Raw genomic sequence first — 11,944 nt, forward strand, 5'->3', positions numbered from 1 at the left:
TGAGAGTAAACAATAGATGAGGTCTGTATCCTTAAAAGTTATAGACTTCTGCTTGAGCTGTGAATCTGGAAGAATATGTAAACACACTATGCTTTGAGGAACTTAATTAAATTGAAGGCTATTATATTGTATAAGATATGATGAGAGAATTTCATAGAAGACATTCTCAATCTTTATTTCAAGTAAAATATTTTCCTTCTAGTTTTAATGTCACACTCCACATAAGTTTTCTTGAACTATATAACTTTCAGTATTATTGAAAAAAGCAAAATTCTCTTTTAATCATGATCGTATTTCTTCCCTCTATACCTCAGAGGAGAAAAGCTTTTCTATGTATAAAGATGTCTAAATCCTCAAAATGTTCTTTGTGCCTCTGACTTCTTAATTTCTAAAGTGTTCTTTACAAACTAAAAGACACTCTGTTACTTAGCAATAACATAGATGCTAACCATAACAAGGAGTAGTTGAGAGCTGAAAAGCATTCTGGGTAATGGCATAAAAATTAACATGTTAAACATTTATTTTTACTTACATACTGATTAAGGCTTGTAGTATCAGTGATACTCTTCCTCATTAAATCAAGACTGCTAACAAAATGACAACTTGAAAAGAAAAAGAAAAAATACTAACAGTATTTGATTGGCATGCTTTCTTATACATCACCAGTTCATTGCCAGGGAGGAGTAATAAAAACCCTACTATTTGTGCTGGTAGAGTAAAAAACTTGATTTATATACAATTAAACAAATTTTGTTAAACTTATTTTAAACAAATTTTAAATATGTGCAGGACACATGGAGGTAATTATTTAACGGTCTTATTAAATCAAATTTTAAAAACTGGTTTAAAATAAGTTTAACAAAAATAAGTTTAAAATAAGTATATCAGCAAGTTGCATATTTACATGACTATTATTTTTTATGACATGAGTAGGAAAAAAAGGAAAAATTCTGTGTTTATATCTGATGCTGTAGCAGCATCTGCTCTTACTGCTGCTGCTATGTTTATAGAATCTCCTTCTGATATCTGTTCAGTCCTGGGCATTTTTTTTGATTTTGAGGAAAATAAGTATTTGGCTTCTCCCCATTCCTACCCCATATGATGCTTGAATAAATTGTATTTGAAGTTATGTATTTTTATTTAAGCACTAACTTTTAGTAAATACCATTCCTTATAAAAATAATTTCTCTTTTATGAAAAGAGATTTAATTAAACTTTACTGGTCATGTTTAGTTGATACTTGTATTTTATTTATGGTTCTTTCTCAAGAACTTTTATATATTAAAATATCATCTATAATACTTATAGCTTGATTTTGATATCATTTGTTCCATATTCTTGGAAGTTCTTGGAGGGTAATAATGATTATGGAGACTATGTTTAACCTACTTGAAATGCATTTCAAGGTCAAGGACTAAATACCATCCCCCAATAGATATAGACTCTAATAGTACTTATTAAAAAAAAAAATCCTAATGAAACTCTCATCTCCAGCCAGGGTTTTAACAACTCTCTTTTTTCACTCCATGCGTGTTTATTTTTCAGTCTTTAGTAGCTATCTCTCTACATATTTGGTAGCTATCCCTCTACCTTGCCTGCCTTTAAGCACTACTTAGATCTCACCTTCTTTGTGAAGCTTTTCCTGATCAACCCTATTCATCTTCAGTCAATTCATTCACTTAAGCATTTCATTAGTACTTATGCATATGATTTAATAAGACCATTGAATAGTTACCTCCATGTGTCTTGCACATATTTATTGGACTTTGTCTTGTGATTTGTTTTGTCGGTTTCATTAGAAGTATGAATTTTCATAAGTTGTACCATGACCAGTTAGAGAATAGAGTGGTTACCTTGATTCAACTCCCAAATCTTCTACCTACTGACCTATGACTCATTTTCTCTGAATAGGACAATAGTTAGTATCCTTGATGTTGTCATTATATTTTATTAAAATATTAAGCTTGAGTTAGAGAATCCCATATTGAATACAGCATAAATGTTTCATAAACTCTGACTTAAGTAGCTTATCTATATTGACATGAAGAGGAAATTCTAAAGACAAATAATTTATAACTATTTTAAAATGTTTTATAATACTTAATTGCTTATTCATTTACTTTTTTTATTGGAGTATAGTTGCTTTACAATGTTGTGTTAGTTTCTGTTGTACAGCAAAATGAATCACCTATATGTATGCATATATTCCCTCCCTCTTGGACCTCCCTCCCATGCCCCCATCCCACCCATCTAGGTCATCACAGAGCACTGAGCTGAGCTCCCTGTGCTATACAGCAGATTCCCACTTTGCTTTTAATCAATTAGTTAATTTATTAACTGAAGTGATTTTAAAAGAGGACAGAGCTTAAAACTCATTCTGACTCCTCATTTACATTAAGTTAAGTGTTAGTTAACCTGTACTCAGAGCTTTAATCAGGAACTTTTGTGTGGGGTAAAGTATATCTTTTCAATACTTACTCGTGAACTCAAGTGTATTAATATCCTAGTCAGTGTAGTGTCAAGTCATAATTTTATAAAGTGTGAAGATGAAGAGTAGATGGTCAAAATATCAATTCAATTTAATATGATAATTATTAATTAAACACCCTTCATCTGTAAGACCCTGAGGGAGATTCACAGGTAGTCAAGGAATGTCCCCATCCCTGAAAAGTATGTAACATAATGAGGGAGGCAAACACATAAATAACCATAATGCTTCAGTAATAGGCATACAAATAATCTGCTCAGGCTCGTGCTCTCTGCTGAATATGTTGAAACTAGGAATAATTTTCAATGTCTAGAGTTGGCTCAAGCTCATATTCAGTGTTTAAGTCTCCCATTTTTTTAAGCTTTGCTGTTATACACATTTTATTCTTTATACTTTATAGATGTAGCAGTGGTAACATATCCAGCCTGTGTTGAATAAAGTACACTGGGGCAGGAGTTATAATAAGTGATTTATGTTTATTATTACTACTTATAAAACAAACCTGCAAAATAGGTATCATTAGTATTATTTTACAGAGGAGGATACAGAGACTCAGAAAAGTTAAGTGACTGATGACTTACTTAAAACCTCAAAGCTCTCAGATAGGGAGGTTTCAATTGTACCTGTATACCTCTGAGGCTTATGCAAAGCATGATATGTGACAAAGGGTCTCTATTAAAACATGGGGTATGAGGCAGCATTTTGTAAGGGGAAATCAGTTTATAGTCATCCAGTTTTGTGTTCAAATTTATAGTTTGCCTATTCCTAATTGCACAATTCACCTAATTTCTTTGAATCTTGTTCTCATAATCTATAAAATGGGGTTAACTGGAAGAAGCAAGTCGATTAATGTTCCTGGAACTAGATGAAAGGAAAGATGTATAAAAGAACCTACAGTGTTTGGGGAAGTTTAAATTGCTTTGTATGGATAAAGGATAAAACATATAAAAGGGCATTCTTTCCACTAAGTACAACTAAAACCTCTGGATATTATATATAAGTCATACTTAAGGAAACATTGAAAGGTGTAGAGAAGACTGGCTAGGAACATTAGGACCCAAAAAATGTTATACTGGCAAGTTCCTTGAGTATTTTTTTCTTTTTTTTTTTTGCCTCATATGTCTCTGATTTAGAGCTGAGGAAGCCGGCAATCCAGAAATAGTAATGAGAACCCGCAAAAAAAAAAATAATAAATAAATAAAAAGAGAGTTTTGGGCTCTCATAATGCTTGAGTTCACATTCTGCTTTCACTACTTAAGATGTATGATTCGGGGTACATCACTGAATCTCTCTGTACCTCAAATTTGGAAAAGCTCCTAAGACATAGAGAGATGTTTTGATACTTAAATTAGGAAAGCCTCAGATAACATTTTCTTTTTTTGCGGTACGCGGGCCTCTCACTGTTGTGGCCTCTCCCGTTGCGGAGCACAGGCTCCGGATGCGCAGGCTCACCGGCCATGGCTCACCGGCCCAGCCGCTCCACGGCATGTGGGATCTTCCTGGACCGGGGCACGAACCCGTGTCCCCTGCATCGGCAGGCAGACTCTCAACCACTGCACCACCAGGGAAGCCCCCAGCTAACATTTTTAAAGCAATTAAAGTGCTGTCTGCCATACAGGAAGGACTTCATAAATGATAGTCATTTTCTAGTTGTATGTTCATTCTTCTTACTTAAAGACAACATTTTCTAATATCTTAACTGGATACCAAATAAGTGATTTCAAAAGGTGAAGTATCTCAAAGCATGAAAATGTAGTATTCAGATATTTTCTAAGTAGGTGAAATGGAAAAATATAAACTCTTACAATCCTTTGCCAAGGGATCCAATTAATCTTTCAGTAAGAAAAGAAGGTGAATTGTCAGCTGGAATTTTTATTGCCTTGAACATTTTTCCTTAAATTACATGGAATAACTACAGATAACTGGATAACTGGAATGCTATCACTTCTCCTTTCCCAGATCTTTAAAATTTGAAAATATGGAATTATTTAAAGTTCCTTAGCTTATAAATGATTTTTTGAGCCAACCAAATCTTAAAACAAGGATTTCAGACCATTTCGTATGCTTCAGGAGCTCACACAGAATATCCCTACAGTACTTTGCAACAGGAAGACAGAATTTCTAGTGTCAGGAATGACAGAATGCTGTTTGGACTGGGAAACCCTGTGGGTCATTTCATTTTCATTTGGTAGTGAAGCAGAAAAATCAACATGTTGTGTGTCAGAGTACAATGAGAAGTACTCCTTGGCAGTTTGATTTTTAGCCAATGGTGAGGGGGTAAATATTGAAAGCAGGCTGTCAAGGTGTAACTTCACATAGGTAAGTCTGGTTTAAACTAGACTTAGAAATAGAAAGGGCCCTTTAGCTTGAACCAAATGCTGTAGGGAATTATAGCTCCTATGAAATCTGCTGCTCTGATGATTGATAGTCAAATCTGAAAATGAAATGTCTTAAAGTCTTCCTTTTCAACATTTCTACCTTGCTTGAACTTTATAAATATAGAAAAAGGAAACAGGTGAAGGGAAAAGAATAGCCATGTTGGAATTGCACCCTGAAGTAGAGAAGAATTTTTCAATTAAAAAGATAATCTAATAGTAATACACCAATTTTAAAATTTAATAGGTTGACACGTTTTTGATCTATGAATAGTGTTTTTCATTTATATTTTACTAAATGAGAGGATAATCAGGATAATTTACATAGATTTTTTTCAATGATAAATTCAAACAGCTTATCATTTGTACTGTTTTTTATTTTTTATTTATATTTTTGCAGATTGGAATTGTTCATTAAAAAATGATTCATGCTAATTGTAAATAAAATAATTCACAGTGGAAAATGTTATAAAGGTAAATAAAAGTATTTATCCATCATTGCCACAAATCCCACTCCCCAGCACTAACCACAATAAATATTTGGTATGTATACTTTAATGAACAAACATTAAATACATACAAACATGTGTACGTATACACATAAGCAGAAAATCAGACTTTGTGTTGGCAAAAATAGTATCAATCTATACAGACTGTTATGTGAATTGCTATTTAAGACTTAAAAGTGCATTCTGTGCTATACATGTGAAACTACATAATTGCATTGGAGAGTATTCCATTAATTAAACAATAATTTTTAAATATCTTTACATATTTTTTACAACTTTTCTAGTGTAGGGGAACTATTATAAATAATACTGTAATGAACATGATGGTTGCTTACCTTTTACATAAGATAAATCTCTAGCATTGGAATTGTTGAAACAAAAGGCAGCATACTTAAATATTTATAGATAGTGCAAAATTAACTTACAAAGCAATTGGGCTAGATTACTTTCTCACCAATATTTTTGTCAGGTTTTCATGGTATTGATTGCTCTCTCTAACCATTGTAGTTTTATAGGTTAATGTTTTTGTTGTTATATTAATTTGATTTTATTTAATTATTAATGATAGTAACATTCTTTCACATGTTTTCATTTTTTCTTTGTATATTGTTCATAATCTTTGCCTACTTTTTTTTGAAATGGTCATTTTCTTATTTAGTTAAGATGCATGTGTGAAAAAACACTTTTTTCTTTATATGTTGAGTAGTGAACTATTCTTTATAAAAGAGATTATTAATATCTTTATAGTGTATCATTTGTCAATTAACTTTGATCACAGTATATTTTGCAATACAGATGTCTCTGCCATACACAAATCCATCATTTTGTTCTATTTTGACTTTTTGGTTTTTCTGTTATACTTAAAAGTCGTCTCCATTCTTACTATATTTAAATGACTTTTAAAAAAGATACCTGTCATCTTTCAGATACCCCAAAATGAAGTCCTTTTCAGAATTCTGTGTTCCACAGATGTATTTATTTTTGTACCATAACTATATAATCCTTATATCCATAGCTTTGTGTGTGTGTGTGTGTACATACATTCAGACATATATATGTCTGTATATGCATAATAGGTATGGATAGCCACTTCCCATTTTTTTCTTATTAAGAAAAATTTAGCTATTTTTGTACATTTATATTTCTGGTTATAATTAGTTAATTTCTGCCCAAAGTTGCACTATCTTGAATTTATCAAGTAATTTTATATCAGTCAGTATATTCACAATATTCAGTATATTCATATAAAAATGACATACAAACTCATTTTATGGACATTTTTACATTACTGTTAAATTTTGTAGTTATTTTTAGTAAATATTTTTGACCTTTTGGTAAGGTTACTATTATTGTATAATAATTTTATTTCTGTGTGCTTATTCTAGAAATTATCAGTTGATTCATAAAGATTTTCTAATTACATAACATACTGTCTTTAAATAATCAATGTGTTTCTTTTTTCCCAAAATATATGTATATTTTTTTCCTTTAATCCATTGGCTACAATCCTTAACACAATGTTAAAAAATAATGATTATTGCATATATCCTTCCTCATTCCTGACTTGAAAGGAAGTTCTTCCAGTACGTTAAAATGAATCCTGTGGATTTCTGGTAGATACATTTTATCATGTTAAAGAAGTTTTTTTTTCCTTGGCTAGAACTAAAGTCTCTAAGTTCACACCATACTCAGCTATTTATGTGTATGAGACTTTGGGCAAGTTATCTAAATTTCTTGTGCCTCAATTTCCTCTTCTGCAGATGGAATAGCAATTGTATTTATTACACCAGATTGTGGTGAGATTAATTGAATCGATAAATGTAAAGTTAGAACATTACCTGCTTCACAGTAAATACTCAATATATGTATTTTTTCTTAGACTATCAGATTTTTATTACTTTTTTCTCAAAAAAAACATGTCAATATAATGCAAAATGAAAATCAAGGGTCTATGGCCTATCATTCTTTTTAAAAGGTGGTTTCCTTTTTTCCCCCATAAGACACACTAATTTATTGAAGCCATAATCTCTTGACATTTTAACTTTTAAGTTCACTCTGTCTATAAAGTATACTCAGATTCCCTGCTGACGTGCCATGACTATGCTGAAAAACTTAGCAACAGTATGAGTAAATTTCACACAATTACTAATCTCCTAAGAATGTACAGTGTTATCAGTTAGGAAACAATTGTGCGAAAGTCTTTTGTTTTTCCTTTTAAGTTGGGTGTAGGTGGAATAACAAGTTTCTGATCTAAAACAAATAATGCATTGCTTCTATAAAGGTGACAACATGTAAGGCAGTTCAAAGAATGCTGACTAACCAAACAAAATGCCGTTATTGGATTATCTTGCTATTCATATCAGCTTACCTTGTTTTAACACATTGCTCTTAAATCCATACAGCACTCCATTTTACAGAGTAACCCCACTCTTGATTAATCTGTTCTAAAGTGCCAGTATTATTTACACATTTTTTTAAGCCAAAAGTCTGGCCAGTTGTGGCATCAGGTGAGGATGTCATCCAAGCTCTATTATCATTTACATTTACCAAGGAATATTCTGGAAGTTCAGCACTTGTCCCTGGTCCCCGAAGGTTCACCTGTCCATTGGCAGTGCTAAACTGAGGAGCATTCCAGCTCTGGATCCATGATATGGAGCACGGAAAAGAGCTCATTTGGTAAGCTTGGTGGACAGGCTGAGCCTCAGCTTTCTTCTGAGAAGTCACTTGATCCAAAAAGTCCTGTGTTGATGTGGCAGAAGCATGGTTTGTCTCATCACCTGTAAACAGTATTCACACTGGTAAGGTTTTTCTCCACTATGAGTTCTCTCATGCCTTTCCATATAATATTTTTGAATGAATCTCATCCCACATTCATCACATTGAAATGGTTTTTCACCTGTATGAATGAAGACATATCTCTGTAAGTGATAGTTGATTCTAAAGGCAGCATTGCAGTGCTCACAAACATGCGATTTAGGGGGTTTCCAACCAAGTGATCCATCTTCATTTATTGTAAGGATTTTTGCAGGAGAACATTGTTTCCATTTCTTCTTTTTCTGTAAGTCCTGGCTCTCTGTTTTTTGTCTCTCATCAGTTGCTCAGATACATCAGTAAAAGTAATTTCCTGCTTTACACTTATAGGGACATTAAGTGCATACTGTAGACCTTGAGGAAGTCTTTCATGTGTTTCGATCTGCTCTTCATCATCTTTCACTGTCTCCTCATGGACCATGAGCTCATCATGTGATATCATATCCTGTTGTCTCATTTCACTTTCTTGTTAACACTTCATCTGCAGCAAGCATCTCCTGGTGAGGCACACTCCAATCTTGAAGCACTGACTCCTGCAGCTCTCCAGACACGGTAGACTGGCCAGACACTCCACCCATTACAACCATTGCCCTGGAAGACTGCATTTCAACTATGCTGCCACATTTAAATAATCCTTCCAGTTTATCGTCAATGTTCATGCTTAAGTATAACTGCCTGAGACTAATGTAAAAATGAAGACTTCAAGGAAGGGAATGCTGTAGAGTTGAAAAAGAAATCATGGTTGAGTTTCTACCTTTCATAGGCTTCAGAGACCCTCAATACCACCTCAGTCACATATGCCATCCAGTTCTTCTACAAAATACGTCAGGCAAATGCCCATCCTGCCAGATCATTTGGCCGAATTTCCAAGCTGTTGATTCCTCCCTCTATCTGCTGGTGGGTGCCGAGGTCACCGACTGCAGGCGGTGGCAGCTTCAACCTTTCTAGGGGCCTTAAGAGGAGGGGAAGGGGGGAGGGGGGGAACTTTTGCTGTGGTAGCTTCATCAACAGCTTCCACCCCTGCGCCCTTCTCCTCTTCTTCCCCGTTAATATATGTTAGCCGTTTGTTTATCAAGTATTTTCCTTCATCTACCAATAAAATTACAAGTTGTTTTTGTTTCTTTAATTCATTAGTGTAATGCAGTACATTAGATGATACCTTAAAACTCAATAATCCACATGTTCTTGGGGTAATATGCCCTAGGAATTAATTAATTATTATTGTAATTTGAACTGATTTACTAGTATTTTTAAGGTTTTTTACATCAATATTCACAAATGAGAAAATACATAACCTTCTCTTTTTTCTATATCATTTTAAAGTTTATATATTACTGTAATGCTTTCTTAGTAGATTAAGGAAGTTATGGATTTTACTTTTAAAATTAAAAACAATAATAAAAACTTTGCACTTGAACTAAAGAAAAAGTTGGGAACCAGGACGCAAGTTCAGGTTGGTCTCATGAAAGCCCATGATCTAACAACTGAATATGAATAACACAAATAATGGAAGTGTGAAATGAAATATTGGAAATACTGTAAAACAGCGTCAAAGGAGATAGTAACTAGACTTTAGACTACTTGAGCTTAAGTATTCTTTTTACTCACGTTTGTGACTCTGAGAAGTAACACTCACTAGGCACATAGCAAGAATTTCATCAATGTTGTAGGTGGAAGTAATGATTAGACAGTTGGGTCAATAATTTAAAAAGGGATGTGTACATTGGGTGTCAGGAAAGACTTCATGAAAGCAGATAGCACTTGATGTGGACCTAGTCAAGAAAATAATATTTTTGATACTTTACCATTGCTGGGTAGGAATTACTCATAGTAGAGAGAAAAGAATGTGTGAATGAATGGAGGCTGTATCCTCTAAGGGTATTCAGAGAATAAGTAGTAATCTAGATTGTTTGATGTTTAGAATACCAGTGCAGTAGAAGCATCTTTCCAAAATCATCATTAACTTTTGAAATAATCAATATTTTAAAAAATCACAATACCTCACTTCCTTCAAAAGTCTTTGCTCAACTGTACATGTTCTCACTGAAATGATCATCCTATTAATCTTTGCAACACCCCCACTAAGCACCCCTAATCCTACTTATCCTGTTCTCTCTCTATGTATATGTCATTTTTCCCCATAGCACTTAATCACTTTTGAACCTCCTGTGTTGTTTATTTATTTCATCCATAATTTCCCACACCAGAATATAAGTTCCATGAGGGCTCTATTTTTCACTGGAGAACAAAATTATTTTTTGAGTGCCCAGAAGAGTACCTAGTACACAGTAGAGATTCAGAAAATATTTTGATGAATCCGCATTTAACAGATGAGGAAATTTAGACTCATAATACATTAGTTACCCGAGTTTTCATACCTATGGTTGTCTCAGTCTGCATTTTTGTCATACAGCAGAAACTGAGTTCCTTAATGTCTTTTGATACTACCTCCTTTTAAGAAAAGCTTCTTCAAGCTGTCTTCATTCCTAAGCCATAAATTGAACTCACTATCCTGACTATAGTTGTTTAGGTTTGAGTCAATGACCCATCAAAAGGAGGTCATCTATGGCTTAGCCAGAGGACAATGATGTGCACAGATTAAGAAACAGATCACTGTATACTGGATGAAGAATTTTCAACCAATCAGATATATTCTCTTGTGAAATTTGCAGAAAAACCTTACTTAGAGTTTATTAATAATGACAACAGAAGAAATCAATAAAGGAAAAGATATCTGAGTTGCCATCATAACAAAGTTTGAATAAAGAACAAAATATGCCTGTTGCTGTTGCTTTTGTGAAGAGAGGACAATAAGATCACTTGTTATGTGTCTTGAAAAACTATCCACTGGGGATTCAGGCTGATCCTCTTCCAGAATACTTTGCTATTCTTCCTTACATTTTTGTTTGTCCTCATAATAACCCACAATTGGCTTAGAAAGCTGCCACATATTTTTGTTCTTTGTAACTGGAATGAGCCAAACAATCCAAAAAGTCTTTTCATATGTCATAGTTATTTAAGAAGATGCAAGGTCATCCCTTCCCACTATGTCTTTCTTTTATCTTGTTCAGCTATTTCAAGAGTGAAATTAAAGTCTTTTTCAAAAGTTTTCTAGGAGGTATAAAATAGTTATGACATGTTCTCTTTATCTCGTAAATGAATTTAATCATTTTTTTCTTCAACAAACAATGCATTTTCATTTTTACTTTTCTAAAGTCAATTCTACCACACTAAACCTTATCATTTTATGTCCATTATGCCACAAAATACAATTACTTATTCCTCTGTCTTAAGTGGCTGAGAAAAACACAAATGCATAGGCATGTAAAAACACGGGGAGGGGGAAGGGTAAGCTGTGACAAAGTGAGAGAGTGGCATGGACATATATACACTAGCTAACGTAAAATAGATAGCTAGTGGGAAGCAGCTGCATAGCACAGGGAGATCAGCTCAATGCTTTGTGACCACCTAGAGGGGTGGGATAAGGAGGGTGGGAGGGAGGCACAAGAGGGAGGGGATATGGAGATACATGTATATGTATAGGTGATTCACTTTGTTATAAAGCAGAAACTAATACACCATTGTAAAGCAGTTATACTCCATAAAGATGTTTAAAAAAAGAAATAAAATAAACTGTTATTGCCATTAGTGTCTATTTTTGCTGAAGAATATATTCTGTAATTTTTCACCATTGAAGCAAGTTATTGTGCTTGCTTTCACTTATTATTTGACTAAATCTATCAGGGTTTGATTTTATATCC

General features: G+C 33.5%; 1 pseudogene; it reads right to left on the bottom strand.

Moving 5' to 3' along the window:
- Positions 1-6,737: 6,737 nt before the first annotated feature.
- Positions 6,738-9,260, bottom strand: LOC111172064 (zinc finger protein 148 pseudogene; annotated as a pseudogene).
- Between the last annotated feature and the right edge of the window lie 2,684 nt (positions 9,261-11,944).

This window comes from Delphinapterus leucas, chromosome 8 (genome assembly GCF_059928025.1).
Source record: "Delphinapterus leucas isolate spDelLeu-1000000601 "Yukka" chromosome 8, BTC_Dleu_Yukka2, whole genome shotgun sequence".
NCBI lineage: Eukaryota > Metazoa > Chordata > Mammalia > Artiodactyla > Monodontidae > Delphinapterus > Delphinapterus leucas.